The sequence below is a fragment of the Balaenoptera acutorostrata genome, chromosome 7 (genome assembly GCF_949987535.1).
Source record: "Balaenoptera acutorostrata chromosome 7, mBalAcu1.1, whole genome shotgun sequence".
Classification (NCBI taxonomy): Eukaryota; Metazoa; Chordata; class Mammalia; order Artiodactyla; family Balaenopteridae; genus Balaenoptera; species Balaenoptera acutorostrata.
Window position 1 is genome coordinate 41,660,853 of NC_080070.1, and position 19,001 is coordinate 41,679,853.

A 19,001-nucleotide genomic window follows, 5' to 3' on the forward strand; every position below is an offset into this window, starting at 1 on the left:
GAATTTAGCCCAGTAAACGCAGAAGGAAAGGGTGTTGAGATTGCAGGTGTGGTCTTTGACAGGAAAATTCTCTGATTCCACTAATTAGTAAAGACATGAAATTACCTCTAATAGCAGAAAGCAAACAAGGAACAGCTTCTTCGCTTTTCTTGGGACCCTTTCATGACAAAATACATTGTCATATTTTCCACGAAGGTCCTTCTGGAAGCCCTCTCTATCCCTCTGAAAAGCATGTAGTGCTAATGTAGTAAATGGCATGCCTAGATAGAAATAAGCCCTTATGGCACAATATATATGCCAAATTCTTTCCGCCTTTGAAGGAGACAGTACTTACCTGGGTTGTAGGGAGAGAAACTGGAGCAAAGACAATGGAAGACTAGCGACATGAGTTGAGTCTGAAAGACAAAAGAAGGGAGGTTCAAATCCAGGTGAGAGTAGGGATAAACGTCCATTCCAGGGGACTTGTAGGTGAAAGAGAAGTGAGATATGGTTACTGGAATTCAGAACTGGGGAAATAAACTAAAGTAAATAGGAAGCCAGCTGGAATTAAATTGTAATTGGGGAGAATTATCAGTAGATGCTAAAATCACTGGGTAAAAGATTGTTCTGGACTAGGCTATTTGTACAGTGTAAAATATCCTCCCACAGATTTCTTATTAGTTGTCAAAGGAAAATGTACTTTTTCACTGGCCTAATCTAGCTGGTGGTGACAACCTTCCCAAGAGTGGCACAGACTGACAATGCATATACGATGTGACGCAGCGTCAAGTACCCGTATCACCCATGAAGTGTTCATGCCAAAAATGTTTAACCTGAAGCTCATCACACCTAACTCCTACAGAAGCACAAAGGATAGAGGGATAAATAAAATGACACCATAGGTAACAGGCAAATCCAGAGTGTATTCTGTATTGCTGTTCTATAAGAGGATTTGCCTGTACCCTATACATTATTAGTAATAGTAATTAGGAATAGTTCTAGATAGAAGGGAGCATTTCACCTCCTAATACTGTAGGCCCTAGATAAAGTTAATTGACAAGTTATAACTCAGATGACTAAAGAAGAAACTCCAGATAGATCTTTAGACCCAGGGCTTAATAAGAAAAAAATTGGAGGTTAAGGCCAGGGTTTCACGCTATAGCATTTGTAGAATGTAAGTACGCATGTTAACTAAACAATTAAATATGTATAATTTTTATTCAACATGAGTTCAGTCATTTTCAACTTGTCCTTTTGTTGTCCTTATAGAGTCTCACATAAAAGATGTCTCTTCAGATATTCTTGTAGCTTTTTACAAGAACTTGGTAGACCCCACTTCATTCCGGTAGACAAGATTCTAAGGCTCAGGGAGAGCACCTTACAGGAGAAATCTATTAATTCAGTGGAATCGGCCCAAGTATTCTGCATCAGCTGGCCAATACAGGTAAATCGAAGTCCCTGCCGGCTTTTGATAAAATAACTCAGGACTGCTCCCTCCAAAAAACATAATTTTGTCCCTTACATTTTATTTTGAAAAATTTCAAGCATACAGAAAATTTGAAAGGCTATTTAAATAAATGCCTTTGTACCCTCCTTGTAGGTTCAAGAATTGTTAACATTTTGCCCAATTTCATTTATATATATATATATGTTAAGACATTCTCCTTCATAAGCCCAATACTATTTTTATACACAAGAAAGTGAAAAATACCATATCATCTACTATCCAGTGACTAAATTCCCCAGTTGTCCCAATAATACATTTTGTAGCTTTCCCCAGTGAATCAGGATCTAATCAAAACTTACTCATTGTATTATTTATGTGTGATTAACATTTTTTATCTCTTATAGTCTGGAATAATCTCTCTATTTTTTCCTCACTGGTTTTTTCTTCTTTCTTTTTTAAATCTTCATGACATTGACATTTTGAAGAATCCAGGTAAGCCCTCCTGTTCATGAGGAGTGGGAAAGCTTGGCTGCATGGGGGCCAGAGCACGGGGAACTAAGCAACAGGGCTTTGGAAACCACAGCAAGCAAGATCTCCATGTGTGGCCGAGAGTGAGCTGCAACGCCAGCAGACTTGTCAGCCCTCAACATGGAGGCTCCAACATGAAGAAGCCACAGACCAAAAGACCTCTTTGGGGGTCACCCATAAACATTCTCATCCACTCATATGATCATGGAGGGGGTGATGGACCTATACAATCAACTGAGATTGGATCTCCAGCCAACTCAGTGAGTGAGTGCTAAATTAGAGTGAAGTGATTTGGAAAATTAAGGGAGGTTTGGGTTGAAGATGGTAGCCTGAACACTTGGGTTTTCTCACCTTTGTCCAAAAATCCCATTGAAATTACAGTAAAGGTATACAAAAGGGGATCAATAGGTAAGCACAGAGAGAATAGAATGGGGGAACAGAGGCCAGAGTTTTGATGAATTTATGTAGCATGGAAGGTGGACTAGATCTTCGTGATCATCTATCAGAGTGGAGGGAGCTGCTACTTAGAAGAGACACAGGGGAAGGATGATACAAAGACACAGGGGCAGATCTGTCCAGCAAACCTTATGCTGGCTCAGAGGCTGCAGGCACTGGGAGCAAGAATGGACTATGGAGCAGTAATCAAGAAATTTAATTAAGCAATAATCAAGGACTGAGAACAGAACAGCTGGGTCAGTGGGTCCCACCTATATTTAGAGGGTGACCAGCATCAATACTGTTCACCACTTAGTTAAAAATGGAAAGCTACTGTCTGAAGAAACTAAAAGATATGCCTGAAAATACCTACACATACCCTATCCGTGTCCACAGATATAAATATTAGGAAATATAAACTGATAATCTGTGATCACTGGACTATCAAAGAAAACCATCAGTCCCAGAGACAAGAACCAAGGTGAACAAACAGAAAAAATGAACCTCAAATTAACAGATAATTCTGGAAACAGAGAGAGAATTTACAAACAAAACAAAACAGTTTTTAATTAGAATCTTGGAAGAGGTTTAAGAAGATATGTCCTTAAAAAAGGAATTGGCTGCTATGAAAAATGGAACAATCAGAAATACTGAAAAAAAAAAACATGACGGCTGATACTAAAAGAATTCACTGAAAGGGTCAGAGGATAAAGTCAGGAATCTTCTAGAAAAGCACAGAGCAAAAAAAAGGAAGAAACGTAGGAGATAAGGAGATGTGATACAGAAGGTCCAACAATGATTTAGATAGAACTTCCAGAAAAGAGAATAAAAAAAATGAGACGAAAATGAAGAAAATACAGAAAGAAATTTCCTGAGGTTGAAAGGGACAAGTCTTTGTTTGAAAGCCTTATGTAGTGCCAAGAGGGAATGGTGATAAAATACCCACACCCATTTCCATCCTGACAACAGTTCAGAATGTCAAGGATAAAAAGAAGATTCTAAGTGCTTGTAGAAATGAAAACACATACACATAGGCACACACATAGGTACATGAGGCAAACCACAAAAGAAGAAGATGATTTTGACCTCTGACTTCTTATCAGCTGGAAGACAGGAAGCCATGTTTTTAAGAGTTCTGATGGCTACTAATCTGCCAATCAAATGTAACTGCAAAGTAAGGATAGTCTCAGACATGAAGGTTCTCAGAAATGTTTGCCTTCCATTCACATTTTCTAAAAAAAATAATTTGTTTATGTATGTCAGTGAAAAAAAAAAAGAGTCTTAGAAAGCAGAAGACAAGGTATTCGAGAAACGGGGGACATAACTAGAGGGTAATGGAAAGAAATTCTAGGCAAACAGTGAGGGAGTAGGCGACAATGGGACAGAAAATCTGAAGGCTCTGTGGAGAATGTCTTCAAGAGTAAAGTGGATTCCATGTGTAAGGACATGGAAGACTTTAATATGTTTTGGGAATTTCAGACTCCAAGGAGGGATAAAACCATAAAGTCACGATGCCTCCATGAAGTAAGTTAAAATATACCCAAATTGTGGACAACTGACAGACTTTAGAAGAGAGAATCTGTTCAGTCTTGACTCCTGACATTCTTCTTCAGGGGTGACTGGTTTAATGACATAGGATTATATTCCTTCTCTTTCAGTGCAGTCATGCTATTTGGCTCTGCCATGTGTAATAACATATGATATAATACTGTAAAGTCTGCTTTATAATATTTAGAATCAACTAATAGACAATATACAAAGAAACTTTCATTATAGTGTCAGGAAAGAAGGTAGCAGAATATAAATGTAATAAACATTGAAAATGTAAAACTAGTATTAAGTTTGGAAATATAATGTCATAATTACACACATCTAGTCCTCCTCTAGTCCCAACCCCCTGGAGCTAAAAAGAAGAGTTTGTAGCCACACCAGAAAAGGAAGGAAAAGAGGGAGGGAGGGAGGGAAGGAAGGAGAAAGAAAGGCCACCAGAGTTTTGGAGAGTAGACTGGATCAGATATAGAGAAAATTAAAATGGGAGGAAACCTCAGCTGATCTCTTTTTGGCTCTAGAGCTGGGATGGCCTTGAAGAGATGCTCTGAACTGGGCAAGGGAGGGCAATTCAGGGAAAGGTACTCAGGCATGAGGTATCAACACCGATATTTTCAGCAGCCTGGGGGGATCAGGGTGGTGATTCGACAACTGAGCACCTTGGTCCTGAGGTGGGGGTGGAGGGTAGAAAGGAAAGGGGAAGGGGTTCGTGTGGTGCACACAGCATCCACTAGAGGTAATTATAAAAAGTGTCGATTAGAGAATCTGGAAATTAAAATTTTGATCATCAAAAACAAACAAAAAACTAAAATAAAGGGAAGAATGGACAAGGCTAAAGAGTGAATTAACGAGCTGGAAGACAGAGCCAGTGTATTCTCCTAGAGGACAGTATAAAGACTCAGGATAAAAAGAATGAGAGAAAGTGAAGTGACTTGAATGATAATATCAGAAGGTCTGTGTCAATAAATAAAACACTGTCATCAATAAAACACCAAACTGTGATGTTATAATCAAATAAAGAAGAAGAATTGAGAAAGGGGGGGGTAAGCCAAAGTTTTAGAAATCTTTCATAGATATAGATCTGAAAGTCTTGATAAATGCCCTGCTAAACACAGATCCAAACAGGAGAATGCATTTGGTTAATGGATGACTTGGCAGTCCATGGAGACATTTTTTGTTTAAAAATAGGGTGTGATGGCTAGAGCAGAGGGAGCTGGTGCAGGGAGTAAAGTTTACATGTTTTGATGGGTGTCCTCCACCACTGGACAGTAGATAATGACTATGAAATGGGGATCTGCTGGGCATGAACCCAGAGTAATGGTGTCACGGAAATGATCAGTAGCCAAACAAAAGTGGAGTCATCCCTTTCATTTCTCGAGCCCGTCCTTGACCTGGGGGCAAGTGTTGCAGGTGGTACCATGTTGGACACAGGGCTACAAGAAGGCCAACCAAGTTCCGTGTTTGGTTGGGCCGAGGCAGCAAGGCAAAAGCAAATCGTTTGTTTGTGGGCCTCTACAACTAGGATGACCGACCATCTGTTCTACGGGCCCTCTGCTTCCTTTGTAACATTTCCGTTTCTCCAGTTCTCCACAGCCCCTTGGTTTTGGTGACTTAGGCTCCATCCTCTCTAGCCTTAGCTTCCTGCAGTAACTCCCTATCTGTTCTTCCCATGTGCCTTTTTGTCTCCCCTCTAATCCATTCTCTATTCAGTAGGATGAAACTTTAAAATAAAAAACCAACCATGATAGTCTCTTGCTTAAAATATTCCACTTGGAAAACAAAACAAAACAAAAAAACCCCAAACAAAAAACTTTTCAGTGCCTTCCCATTATCCTTAATATATTCAGTATGACTGCCAAGGGCTTCCAAATTTTGGCTTTTGCCCTGTGCTCTTAGATTCAATTTTGATATTCTCACACTTTAACCAAATTGGCTTTTTAAAGGTTCTGCCTGCACTATGATGCCTATAGACCTTTGTGCAAACTGCTTTTTTTGATCTAGAATCCCTCCCCATTACCCAGCCCACCGCCTTCCCCCACTGTCCTGGCTAACGTATACTCACTCACCCTTCAGGTTTCAACTCTAGCAGAGCTTCCCAGGGAGACTTAAGGTGATGGTAGCATCCCTGCCTCCACATGGTACTTCAATTTTTGGTTATTACTATATTCTTGTACTACATTCTGTCCTCTTAACTAGGCCGGAAGTGCCAGGAGGGGCCCCCCATGCTTCTCATGCTCACCATTGTAGCCTCCCTTCCTCCCTCGGTAGCTCACATTTAAGGCATTCAGTGCACATTGAATTAAGGAATGATGGAGAGAAGGAAGGCCCTGGCACACAGACCCCCTCGTCACTCTGCTTGTCCCAGGGCTGACCCCAGTGACTCTGGACTGCAGGTGTCTGCCTGCTACCCAGACATTGTTATCTCTGGTACAGCAGCTTCCTGGAGCTGAGGTCACTCTCTCTACCCCCAGAGCTGTTTCAAGACTGGAGTCAAGCCATCTTGAGCCTGATTCTAAGACAGGAAAAGAGAATAGATTTTTCAAGCTATAGATCAAGGAAGTTGAGGCTGATTTGAGGCAAAGTTCTGAAGCAAATTTTGAAATGTATTATTAAATGCACAGGGCTTATTTGCAGTTCAGTAAGTGTTTTTTAAAAATGAATTAGAAATGAATATTTGTGAATGCTTAGGAAGGAGAGAGTTGATCAACATGAGTCATCATTGATTAAAAATATAACAGGCCATTTTTGCAATGTGGGGTTTCATGGTGACATTTGGGTACTCATCCCTCCTCTCTTGGAGTTCTGTAAACACAAGGAAGAATAAAGATGTTAGAAACACAGGATTGGGTTATTAAATCTGGGAAATTCGCCCAAATACCTCTCTATCCATCAACAATGCAAAGCTGTCTTGTAAGCATGGTTGCTGGAAGCAGTTTAGACTTCAGGCTTCAGTGAATTTTGTTCTTTAGCCAGCTCTCTCTGTCATGCTTCCTTTTCTCCTAGCCATCTTGAAACTGAGATGGGTGGTCCTGTAGGGGAGAGCCTGAGTCCACTTCCCCAACCGTTTGAGATGTAGATGAGGCTGGCCCACCTGCAGAGAGTTTAGCCCTGCCCTGGTGGACTTACTGCAAGTACTAGTGATGAGCTGCCCTTGGATTCTGATCCTTATTATAAACTGGCCACCCTCTCTACCACAGCATGACCTGAGGATTGGACGGCCCAGTCTCTGACCAGGAGCTGAAATAAAATCAGAGTTGTGATCCTAGCTCTTTCCCTGCCCTATGGGTAGAAACTGATGCGTGGGAAAAGGGAGGAGATGTTGCTCTTATTTACTGATTAGAGGACTGTTATAGATAATAGCTAAGCTAACATTTAGTGAGCGCTTCTATGTGCCAAGCCCTGTTCTAAGAGCTTTACTGTATCAACTCATTTAATCCTCACTCAACCCTCCCAGGTAGGTATGGTTTTAGTTCATAAGTTAAGTCGCTTGCATAGGGTAGTGCAGCTAGTAAATGGCAATGCTGGAATTTATATCCAACAACCAAGTCCAGAGATGGAGCCCTTCTACATATTACCACCACACTGCCTGCTCTACACAGAGTGCCCACTGCAGACCACCAACTAGCCCAGGGTGAAGGTGGATTTCTCTAAGGCATTTGACACATCTAAGATGTCTTTATGAATACAATAGAAAAATAAGGCTTGGTAATTGCACAGTTAAGAAGGTCATTAGTAACTGAATGAACCAGTGAACCCAAAGAATGCTGATCCCCACCATGGCGGAGGGAGCTTCTTAGTAGGGTGTCATCCAAGACCCTAGTGTTCTAACCTAACCTGCAGACATGGGGAGACACTGGATGCCTGAATCAAATCCAAAGAGACTTAGAGAAGGTGGACCAGAAACTGGTTTCCAAGACTAACCTCATAAGCACGGGCATGGCCTAATCAAAACACAGCAAAGAATTTCCAGTCTTCCACTTGCACTGGGATCAACAGTGAGATGTATCTGAAAAATAATTGACAAGAGCTTATAAATTGTTTTTAATGGTTAGTTAGTTAGCTAGTTAATTTATATGACAACTAACTTTTTTAAAAGGCAGAGACAGGTGTCCTTTAAAAAACGGTGAAAGAGATTTGAAGCCATATCACATGAAAAGGAGTTAGAGTAGCTGAGAATGTTTAATCCTCAGAAGAGAAAGTTTAGGTAGAATTCTAGGGCTATCTTCAAAGATCTGAAAGATTATCTCTTGCAGGAAGGATGTGACTTACTCTGTGTTAACTGCAGAGGGCAGAGCTGGGACCAAAGGTTACAGGGAGGTGGATTTGTCTAATTGCTGTGCAAAGTTCCCCGTCTACTCTTGGAACAATTATGACACCTAACATTTACCGAGTATTCATGGTGTCTGCACTAAAGTAAAGGCCTTTATATGCCTTAGCTAGAAAGTTGTGGATCAGATTCATACTTATCACTATAAGCGTCTCATCATCATTAGTAAAGGCTCCATTTACTGACTGCTTATTAAATTACCTCATTTGATAGCTGCCCTGTTGACTGTTATTATTGTATCATTACTGTTTTACAGATGAAGAAATAAAGAAGTGAAATTACTTTCCTGGAATCATCCTGTTTTAAGTTATTGGTTTATAATGATCTGGACCCGAATATTCCTGCTACTAATACTGCCTCCTGGGGTTATGCATATAATAAGGGGCCAGATCAGGGCAGTTCATTAGAAATATAATGTAAGCTGCTAATGAGAACCATGTGTATAATCTTACTTTTCCTAGTAGTCGTGTTAAAAATGTAAAAACAAACCAGTGAAATTATTTTTAGTGTATATAATATACATTTTATATCTTAACCCAATACATTAACCCAATTGAGTCATCACATCTAAACTATCATCATTTGCTGGAATGATGTAATCAACATTAAAATTATTAACAAGCTATTTTACATTCTGTTTTTCACACGAAATCTAGTGTCTATTTTACACTTAACAGAACATCTCAGCATTAGCCACATTTCCAGCGTTCAACAGCTGCTTGGAACTCTTGGCTGCTAATGGACAGTCGGCATATGGTTAAAACTTAAGTCTCCTTGGGGGGCTAGGGGGTGGGATTGAAACTTAAAGAACAGGTTTGCTTCCACCTTACATTCTAATGCTTCCCTGCCCCCGACTTACCTCCTTTGTCATTTTGCAGGGAATGTATAGCAACTGCCTTTGCCTTTTCTGGTAGAGCCAGCGTAGATATTTCTGAATTTGGAGAGGACAGGTGTTTCTCCTGCAACCTTCCAACAACTGTCATTTCCCTCCTGGCAGCTACTCGGAGTTAACGTGTTTGATTTCTGCTTTGAAAAGGACTGAAGTAGGTTGTATGAATCAAATAATGTACCCTAAATATCAAATTGGGGGTAGAACGTCTTGCTTTATGCAAAGTTATGCAAAATTAGGGAGTCCTTGGCTTAACTGATGAGAAATAAATCCCTTGGTCGGTAAATGCACAGGTGACTGTGAGGAGGAGGAAATGTTCTCTTGTTATTTTTGTCGCGCCGTCCAAGGGTCGAGGCAGAACGTCAATCACATCAGCCTCTTAAGGTAGCTTTAAAACAGCCCACCGAAGTTTCCCCTCAAAATTCCAAACCGGTTGCCCAAATTGAAAGCTTATAAAAAGATGCCGCGCACTCTCGGCCTCCCGGAGGTGGCGCTATGAGGGTGACGGAGTTAGTGCCTGCAAAACGCCGCGTGTGAGCTCATCCGAGAAGTCATGCTCTGCACACATATTATTTATAGCAGAACTGAGGCGTGCACGGTGTTTGACATTTTCTTCTTTTTAAGTAGGGGGACTTCAAAAAGTCGTGGGCACCCCCATCCCCCAGGCAAAGTGCAGTGGGCCGGCGTCAGGGCGCCGGCTGGAGGCGAACGCGCCAACTACGCGTGTCCGGGCGCAGGTGCGGGGGGCGACGGCGGCCACTCCGCAGCGTCCGCTCGGGAGGAGATTTCGCGGCTAATCTCGGGATGCCTTGCAGATGCAAAATGTGTCTCTGGCCAGCAGGAGGAAGGAAGAGGAAGTGAGAGCAGCGGCCGCCGGCGGCGCAGCAGCCGGCCGACCCGGAGTGTAAGTGCGTGTGCTCTGGCGAGCGCGAACCGGCGAGGATGGGCAAGGGATAGAGGCAGAGCCACTCACACCGCCGGGGCCCCGAGTTGGGTGACAGACCCTCCGGTTCCCCTTCCGTGGTCGCGGGGTCGCCAGAGCTCTGATTGCTGGGAACCCTCGCCGCTGCCGCCACCGTCCTAAGACCCCGGGCAGGTTCGTAAAGTTTCCTGGGCTGGCGCGGCGCCCTGACTCGCTGACCTCAGCGCAGCCGGGGAGGGAGCTGGGGCAAGGAGGAGGCGTCCTGCGCGGGGGGACTCTGGGCGCCGCGGAGACACTTTTGTTTTCTCCCTGGGGGCGCCGCGGCGCAGGCGGGGGGTGGCCGCGGGGTGAAGGCTGTGGGCGCGTGGGGCACTCAGCCCCAGTTGGGGAAGTCGGGGCGGAGGGGGCGGCGGGAGGGCAAGTGGGAGCGGAGGGAGGGGCGCAGAGGAGGGAGCGCAGGGCCGGTGGCCAGGGAACCCGCAGAGATGTTTCGGTCAGGGCGGGCTGGAGGGGGCTGACCGAGGGCTGGGCTGCTGGCTCCGGGGGGCTGGGGACAGGGAGAGTGTGGGATTGTGGGCTTGGAGACCCGAGAGGCTGCGCGGGAGAAGGGACTGGCAGCTAGGACTCCCGGCTTTTCTCAGGCACTCGCAGATGGAAGGGAATCCCCCGGCGAGCGCGCTCCTGGGAGGGGGCGGTGATGGGCTAGAGGCGTGGAGGGCCAGGAGGGACGCGAGGGGGCGGTTGGGGCAGCTGGGAGCCCCGAGCGACTGTTAGTAAATACCCGCCTCCCGGGGACTCGCCGAAGTCCCCGGTCGGACCGGGAAAGGAGGTGGGGGGCTTCGATGGGTGATCCCTACTTCAGAGAGGGGGCGCACCGGGTGCGCCTGCAGAGAAGGAAGGCAGCCGAGCTTCGGGGGCCCTAGAATCCGAGCAGAGAGGGGCGGCCGAGAACGCCAAGAGTAGCTCTGAGGAAGAGGAAATACAGAACTCAGCCGGCCCGGGGGTGCGCGCGTGCGTTTGGGATTGGGAAGTCCGTGTGGTGCCGCGGGCGCGCGCGAGGGCGGCGAGCGTGTGTGTGTGTGTGTGTGTGTCTGTGTGTGTCTGTGTGTGACCGCGAGGGGCTCCGGAGCCGAGTGACCCTCTGCCACCTAGGGGCTGTTTGAAATTGGCTGCTCCGGGCAGGGGTTGCTGGCGGCGGGACCTGCGTTGACCTAAAGCCTAGCGCTTGGCCCCCGGTAGTGACCCTGCTCTGGAGGCCTCTGGACAGCTCCGGGGACTCGCGGGGCATATTTCGTGATTCCCAGTGCCCCAGACGTAGGGCCTGCTAACAGCACTGGCCATAAATGATGCGGATCTGGTTCGTTATATTTAAGATTTCAGAGAACCTATGACAAGGGTTTCTGACTCTGGAGGAAGGCCCCAGGCTCCTCATTTACGGCTGCCAGTGACTTGGGGGTGGTGTGTGGGGCGGTGGAAGAATTTCTGAGTTGTTGTTCTTGGGGTTTTTTTGTCTATAAAAAAAATAAAAGTAAATAAAAGTTACTGTCTAACCGTAACCGAACTAGTAAATAAAAGTAATTAATGACCCGTATTTACATATCAACTTCACAGAACTGGGCCCTGTGCGTTAGAAGATCAGATCCCCTGCTGTTAAGTAGCAGACTTTTCTTCCTTATAGCTGACCTTCTGAACCTGCTCTTTACTCTGGTACATTTCCTGTCTCTTAAGGGCTGTGGTTAAAGGTTCATGTTGATTTCTTACCACACTTTTTACTCATTTTTGTTTGTTTTTAATTAGATGGATTATACGTCCTCTGGGGAAATTGTGAGGGAATGACCTAGAGTGTTGGGACTGTGCAGGGGGGATGGTGTGAGGAGGGAAGGGAACTAGGGAAGAAGCTTGGTAGGTGTCAGGGACGGGCTGGCTGGGAGGCTGGCCCAGACCTGGGTCTGGTGGAATTCAGGACCTGGAGCAGTCACTGGGTTACAGGATGGGTGGTCCTATTGATGGCCTTATCCCTCTTTTCCCCCCCTTTCCCGTGTCTCATCTCTCTGCCTTTCTTGACTACAGCTACTCTGACGGCCTTACATTCTTCTTTTTCACCAAGTTCTCTCACGAGGGCCTTTGCATGTGTTATTCCTTTTGCGCAAGGAGCCTCTCCCCGCCGTGTCCAGTTGGCTCACTCCGTTGCTTCCTTCAGGTCACTGCCCAGTTGTCAGTTTGCAGGAGGGCTTCCCTGACTGCCTCATATAAAATAGCAACCAGCCACTCCCTGGTCCTTTTTAAGTCACTCAATTTTCCCTCTTAGCACTTATTACCCTCTGGCATTATATATTCACTTGTTTGTTTGATTATTGTTCGTCTCTCCCCTTAGAATGGAAGTTCCACAAGGGCAAGAACCTTGTCTTGTTTACAGGTCCAGAACTTAGACTGGTTCCCACATAGTAGGTGCTCAATAAATACTTGTGGACTGACTAAGATACGCCTTTATGGGAGAGGCTCACCAGGGAAATATACCAACAAAATACTGCAGCATCAGCGGCGAGTAAGAAGCCCAGGTAACAGGCTTTTGCTTTTTCTCCTCTGTCCTCTCCCCATGCCCAGCCACACTTCTTGCAGATCCCTTTCTACCTTGAGTAAACTCCTCCCCTTAGAATTTCAGCCTGAAGAAAGGAACAGAGAGGTGATTCCTTGGGGGAGTGGAAAACCAGAACAGTTTATTAATAACGCATAACCGCTTCAGATCTGCTGTCTGTGTCATCACTCTCCTTGGAGAATGTCTTTTAAAAGTGTGTGGTACTTTAGCCAAAGAAAGACTCCCCTGGGAAGAAGGGAATTACTGTGAGTGGAGTGAAGTCAGAGACATCCACTGTATCCCACTCCACTCCCCCAGCAGATGGAAGACAAGGAGAGGAGAGGAGTAAGGGAAGAAGGAGAGGGAGACAGAAAGGGGCTGGGTGGCAGATGCTGGGGAGAAGAGAGATGAGAAATGCCCAGGAGAAGAAAAATGAAAGAGAGGAAATGGATGCGGGGTTTCTACAGTGCTGCTAAATCATAAGCATTTATTAAATTGAGATAGGGCAATATTTGAGTGTTCTAAAGTAGTATACCCCTTTGGGTGTTGGGTGTGAATGGGTGGGGAAAGGTGGAGGAAGGGAGTGCTTTGAAGCCTTGCAGAGAGGATATGGCTAGGGGTGTGCCAAGGGGCTCTGAGCACACACTTTGCTGACATTATTATCTTTCTTAACACTGAAGGTTTAGAGGTAATCATTCCTACAGAGGACATTTCCTGTCCGGATCTAAGACAGTGGGTACCCTTAAGGTTTGTAACTGAAGCCTGCAACCACTTTTCAATGCCTGAAACCATCCAAGTGGGTAGTTTGATTTGTAAGACATTCATTTTGTTGAACTTAGAAAAGGTGGGGAATTACTAAACCCTCTCTACATCACAAAGCCTCAAGTGTGTGCTGCTAATTGTGCAACTCCAGTTCTCCTTCTTCTAATTAACTAGTCTAGTGTTTTTGAAGCTTAGCATTGCGACTAGGAATGGATCATAATATCAATTTATTAGGTCCGGACCAGCAGTTGAAAACATGAAATTGAAGAGAGTACAATGGAAAATTGAGTGTTTTACAAAATGGACACCAAATCTTAATGTCAAATGTATCACTTAATGTGGGTCATGATGAAAAAAGTCTGTTTCAATAATTCTGGAGGCCCTAGGAATGTACATTTTAAACCATTTGCCAGGGATTCTGATGAAAGTGGTTCATAGGGCCATACTTTAAAAAACACTTAGCGCCCCGCCCCCCAAAATGCTATTGGTTTCATCTCCTGCAAGAGATGCTGTTTCCAAATGTTGAATCAGATGCAGTAAAAGCATGTCATTGACTTAACTTTTAAAATACTACTGTTTATAGAACTTGATGGTCTGCTAGGCCCCGAGGCTGACGTCTTGGCAAAGCTGGAGAGCCAAGTGTATGTTTTTCACTTTAGTGATACGGAGAGAAAGTAGATTATCTGTAATAACTCTTTAAGTTAGAATAAAACGAGTGAAAATACTCTTTTCTGGACAAGTTTTAGTTTAAGCTTTTGAGGTCTTTAAGCTTTTGAGGTCTTTGGAACTTTACTTCACTGGACTTTTCCTTTCATTTTTTATGCCTCACGGTCCCCATGTGCATGCTTTTAATTACTTTCAGAGGTTTGCAAAGACAGAAGTAATCTCTTCTGGTGGCAGCCGCACTGCTGTGATACACAATCAGATTAAGCTTCTTAGCTGACCAGGGCTTGGGACTGGCTAACCAAAGAAGAAAAAGGCTGAGAACTTCAACACTGTCCAAAACATCAGGATTTTGAAGACCAGCCATCCAGGGTACAGAGTGTGGCCCCCATGAAATGCGTGTGGCCCGTGAAAGCCTTTGAATACGCCAAGCACAGCATTTTTAGGTACAACAAAGCCAGCCTGCAAGCACAATGCAACACTGCTTGCAGTTTTCGGTTCCCTGGATAATTTAGGTTGTCTGAGTGTCAACAATTGGAACTTATAGATAATAGCCAGAACTGAAGCTCTCAAATCACGCTTTTGATCCATGATTAATTTAACTTGTGACTTAGTACTATGCTTTCTAAGCTTTCGCAGGATAAGTGCAGGACTGTTGGAGCAGAATTTTGTCACTGGCCTAAGGTGGGGTGAACAGCCAAGTATTGTGTAGGAATCCATGCGGGAGAAGGGATGCTAGCTCATCAAACAGAATTAACCACAGCAACAACCTGGCCTAGTGCTGAGTAGAGAAATTAGTCACATGTATAAATAGAATGAGATGATGAGTCTCAGTCAGTGTTCTAGGCCCCCGCAAACACTGATTTCCAGAATCTGAGCAAGATTATTATTGGAACCTCAATTTTAGGAATTGAGGCTACAGTTTTGGCTATTTTCGTTCTAACAGTTAATGCGGGGAGCAAAACTTCCCTCAGTAGAAAACACTGGAAAACGTCCGTACTAATTGCTGGGCTCCAGGACTGCTATGGGTTGGGTGGGTTGTACTTGCTGGCTAAGGAGCAGTGGTTTGAGGGCAGCAGGACTGAGTAAGCCCTGACTGAGCATTGCCCCAGGGGGCTTGAAGTCACAGGATCCATGCAACATTTTCCTCCGGGTGCCGACGACTGACATGCTTCCTCCTGGAATGCTGTTTTCGAAATGGTGGGGATGAACTGGTATAGTATTCATATCCCATTTTATAGAAGTGGCTTGGAGAAATGAAATGTCACTAGTATATTTGGAGAGTAGATCTGAGCCTACACCCACCTTTTCTGACTCTTTTTAACCCTGCTGTTTCTTGCCCGTGCCCCATGACGCCTGTGTTGAATACTTATTCTTCTTGTTGGTTCTCCTGGACTAGCCTGGTCTGAGGCCAGGATCCCCACATTGAGCTATGCTGCGGCCCTCCCAGGGGGCCCTTCACTCCTGTATGCTGGTAGAAATGCCCTGGGTTCTGATGGATGTGCCCTGGGTTACCATGGCACCTAGGGATGTGTCTGCCACCACCGAGGCCAAGTTTTCCAGTGCCTCCCTTTGGATATCCCATTCTAAAGCTGACCTCTTTAGTCCTGGGAGTCAGAGATCCTTCTCTCGGGGACAGCATGCCCATCACCCAAGCTCTTGATATTGAAGCGTATAAGCCAGAATGCAATTCATTAATCAAAAATGAGAATGATGTTTGCCGAGGGGAATAGACACATATTCTTTAGCCAGCATTTTTTTTTTCCTCTGTGGATGAGTCATGGTGAAAGCAAAAGCATGGAACCACTTGGGGGGGTGGGGGGACCAATTTGGGGGAGGGAATACGTTTAACAGAGTGATTTCCAGCTAGTCATAATTTTTGCTGCTTCTCCTGCCCCATGTATTAATACCAACTAAGTGAACCAGAGACTGGAGTTCTTAACCAGGATGGTTTCTCCCTTGGGTGATGCTGAGGGTACTGGTTCTCTTCTTTTTCTTCCTGCAGGCTATTGCCCATTCTATGTGGACCATCTATATCAGGCAGTCTCAGCCTTGGCACTGTTGACATTTGAGGCTGGATAATCCTTTGTTGCGGGGGGTGTCCTGTGCATTGTAGGAAGTTTACTAGCTTCTCTGGCCTCTACCCACCAGATGCCAGTAGCAGCACCCAGTTGTGATAACCAAGTATGTCTCCAGACGTTGCCAATTGCTAACCTCCTTCTCCTAGTAAGAACCACAGTTTTGTTTTCTTGCATAAATTAGTTCAACTGTGGGCTATCAGACATGCTAGACTTTTGACAGCAGTTATAAGTGCCCCAGTTTTCTATTTTCTGGTTATTCCTTTGCCCTAAGGTGGTTTATTCACAGATGGGTGGTCTCATCCTTTATGTTCATTTATTTCCTCTAGTTCTCCAGATTTCCTCTCTAGCTTCCTCTCCTCCTATAATTGCAGTTGTCTCCCTAACCCAAATTGCTTTCAAGTCTGAATTTCATGTGTATTTCTTCCTGGCACCCTCTGGTTGAAAAAAACTGTAGCTAGTGATTTTATGTCTCAGTTTCCTCACAAGGTCTTGAATTCTGGCCCCTGGTTACTGTGTTAGCTATAACCTCCACATAATGCGAATAAGATAAATGAAATGAGGGAGGTGGTCACAAAGCTCAGCTGGGCTCGTTCAGAGGTCTCTGTCACAAGATTAAGGAAATGTCTGCTTGGGAATGAGTTAACAGGGTGAAATGCCTCCTCTGCTGGTAAAATACGCCTTGGCTAGTTGGGTGGTGATAGATATTGATGTTCCATTAGCATGACCAGGACATTGCTTTAAAGTATTGCTATATGTGGAGTCCTTCTCCACTCTCTCCATTAGATTTCTGTCCTAATCTTGCCACATTTGTTTTCTTATGTAATTATCTGTCAACCTGTTATTTACCTTCGCTGTCGGGCTGCTGTAGCGGAGTAGCATCTAGGGGCTTAAGGGATGGAGAGATGTTGTCCAGCTTGTGTATTAGCTGTGTGTCCCCGAGGCAGTCGCCTTCGTATAAGTCACAGCCCTACAGTAAACCTCCACCCTTCCTTCCACCCTTTGTGCCTTTTTTTTTTTTTTAGCTTGAGATTGCATTTAGAAAGCCAGCGTTTTGTGCTGTGGGGCTCTGTGGCAGAGCAGTCCTGGATGAGCTATATTTTCCAGGCTGCTACACACAATTACCCTTAATTTCGAAGCGTAGTGCATTTCAAAATAATTTTTTTTTTCTGTTTTCAGGCTCTTTAATCCAGATGCAGAGCCACAGCTGGCTTTGCCGTTGCCCACCAGAAGGCATGTGGCTTGGGAGGTAGAGCCAGTGGAGGGACTTTGGTTAGACTACGTATTTTTGGCTGAGTGAAGAGTGAATTCCAATAACACTCAGTAAGGCTGGTTTTTACTTGACTCCTGCCCACCCCATCATTTTCATAGCATTTTTATAGTGGGCCATGTGCCCTAGTTATTCCAACTGTGGGCCATTCATAGGAAGTGACCAAGTATTCAAAAATTTCGATTTGGGGGAATAGGACTGATCCTTTCATACACTAAATAGTAAGTGTGTATTGTGTATGTATGTGTACGTGTGAGAAAGACACAAACACACACACACACACACACACATATATCCATGTAGCTCTCCCAATATTGAAAGGTCTTTAGGAGCAAAGAAACTATTATATCACCTGCTAAATCCTATTTTCTCCAGTGCTTATCACTTTTATAGCAAGGCAGTATAAATCACATTAAATCAAAACTTTTCTCAAGGAATGAATACATTTCCATCATCCTTAGACTTACTTTACTGCCAAGAAGTGACTTCAGCTCTTTAGAACTACTTTCTCAATTACTGTCCATTCTTTGAGAGTTTTGAGAAACATTTGCCTGGATTAATATGAGAGAAGCACAATAAAGATTTATTTATTAATTGTAGTATATTTTTACAATGTGTGCCATATACTTAAATATGCATATAAATATTATTAAATTGAAATACTGTTGGGCTTACAGCACCCATCATAATACTTCACTCATTCATTCATTCATGCACTCAGCAGCCATTTTGATCGCATTTTATGTCCTGTAGTCAAGTCTCTTGCTGGTCATTATAAGACCCACTTCATATGAGCGGTGTGGTGAGAGGGGCTGGAGGGGAAACAGATCCATTAAGAGATAGTCATTATAGAGTGTGATAAATGTGTGTTTACAGTGTGTGCAGATCACAGAGGAAGGAGCTCACAATGAAGTGACTTTGCGAAGGATCTGGAAAGCTGAGTGTTAAAAGAAAGAACCTGGTAAGACCAGGGAATACAGCCATCGGGGTAGTGGGAGAATGTTTGAGAGAGGCCTTGTGTCAGCTCTTCTGGGAGCTGGGCATTTGGATTGAGCGGAAAGGAGTGCTAAAGGATTTTAGGCAAGGAAAAGACACAGTTGGAATTCAGTAAGAAATCTAAGTCCCAAGGCCACATGGAAGATAGATTAGATGGTACAGCAGGAGGGAGGTGCCAAGGAAAGATGGAAGGTGTAAGCACTTTCCTTCTAGGCCTACCCGAATAAACACACAATCTTGGTCAAATGAATAAATAAAACAGAGTGTTTCCTATGTAAATGAAACTCCATCTTCAAGTCTGAGTAGTGGGCCAATACTTTTCCTTTAAAGAGACAACTTCCAGAGGGCCAACCCCTCCCCCCCCAAGCTGGATTCAAGCCAGAAGGAAAGGATATTGATGTTGATGAAAAAAAGATTTGCTGACTGAATGGATTTGGGGGAAAAAGGGAAAAGTCTTTGAGGTGTAAAGCTAAATAAATACATACTTGTTGGTTGAGGGTTCAAATTATCTTTTGGACTCTCTTGGCTGGTTGACTTGGTGTATGTTAATTACCTTTCTCAGCCTCAGTTTTTACACCTTTC

General features: G+C 44.3%; 1 protein-coding gene across 6 annotated transcripts in view; it reads left to right on the plus strand.

The window, feature by feature from the left end:
• The first annotated feature begins 9,825 nt into the window (after window positions 1-9,825).
• The window catches only part of ELMO1 (engulfment and cell motility 1), a 556,794-nt gene continuing 547,618 nt past the window's right edge, over window positions 9,826-19,001 (plus strand). Inside the window, exon 1 of one of the 6 annotated variants that reach the window (XM_007195081.3) lies at window positions 9,826-10,249. The gene's annotated coding sequence lies outside the window, so the exon portion shown is untranslated. The remainder of the gene's footprint in view (window positions 10,250-19,001) is intronic. The other 5 variants (XM_007195082.3, XM_057549627.1, XM_007195080.3 and 2 more) reach the window with 5 other exon arrangements.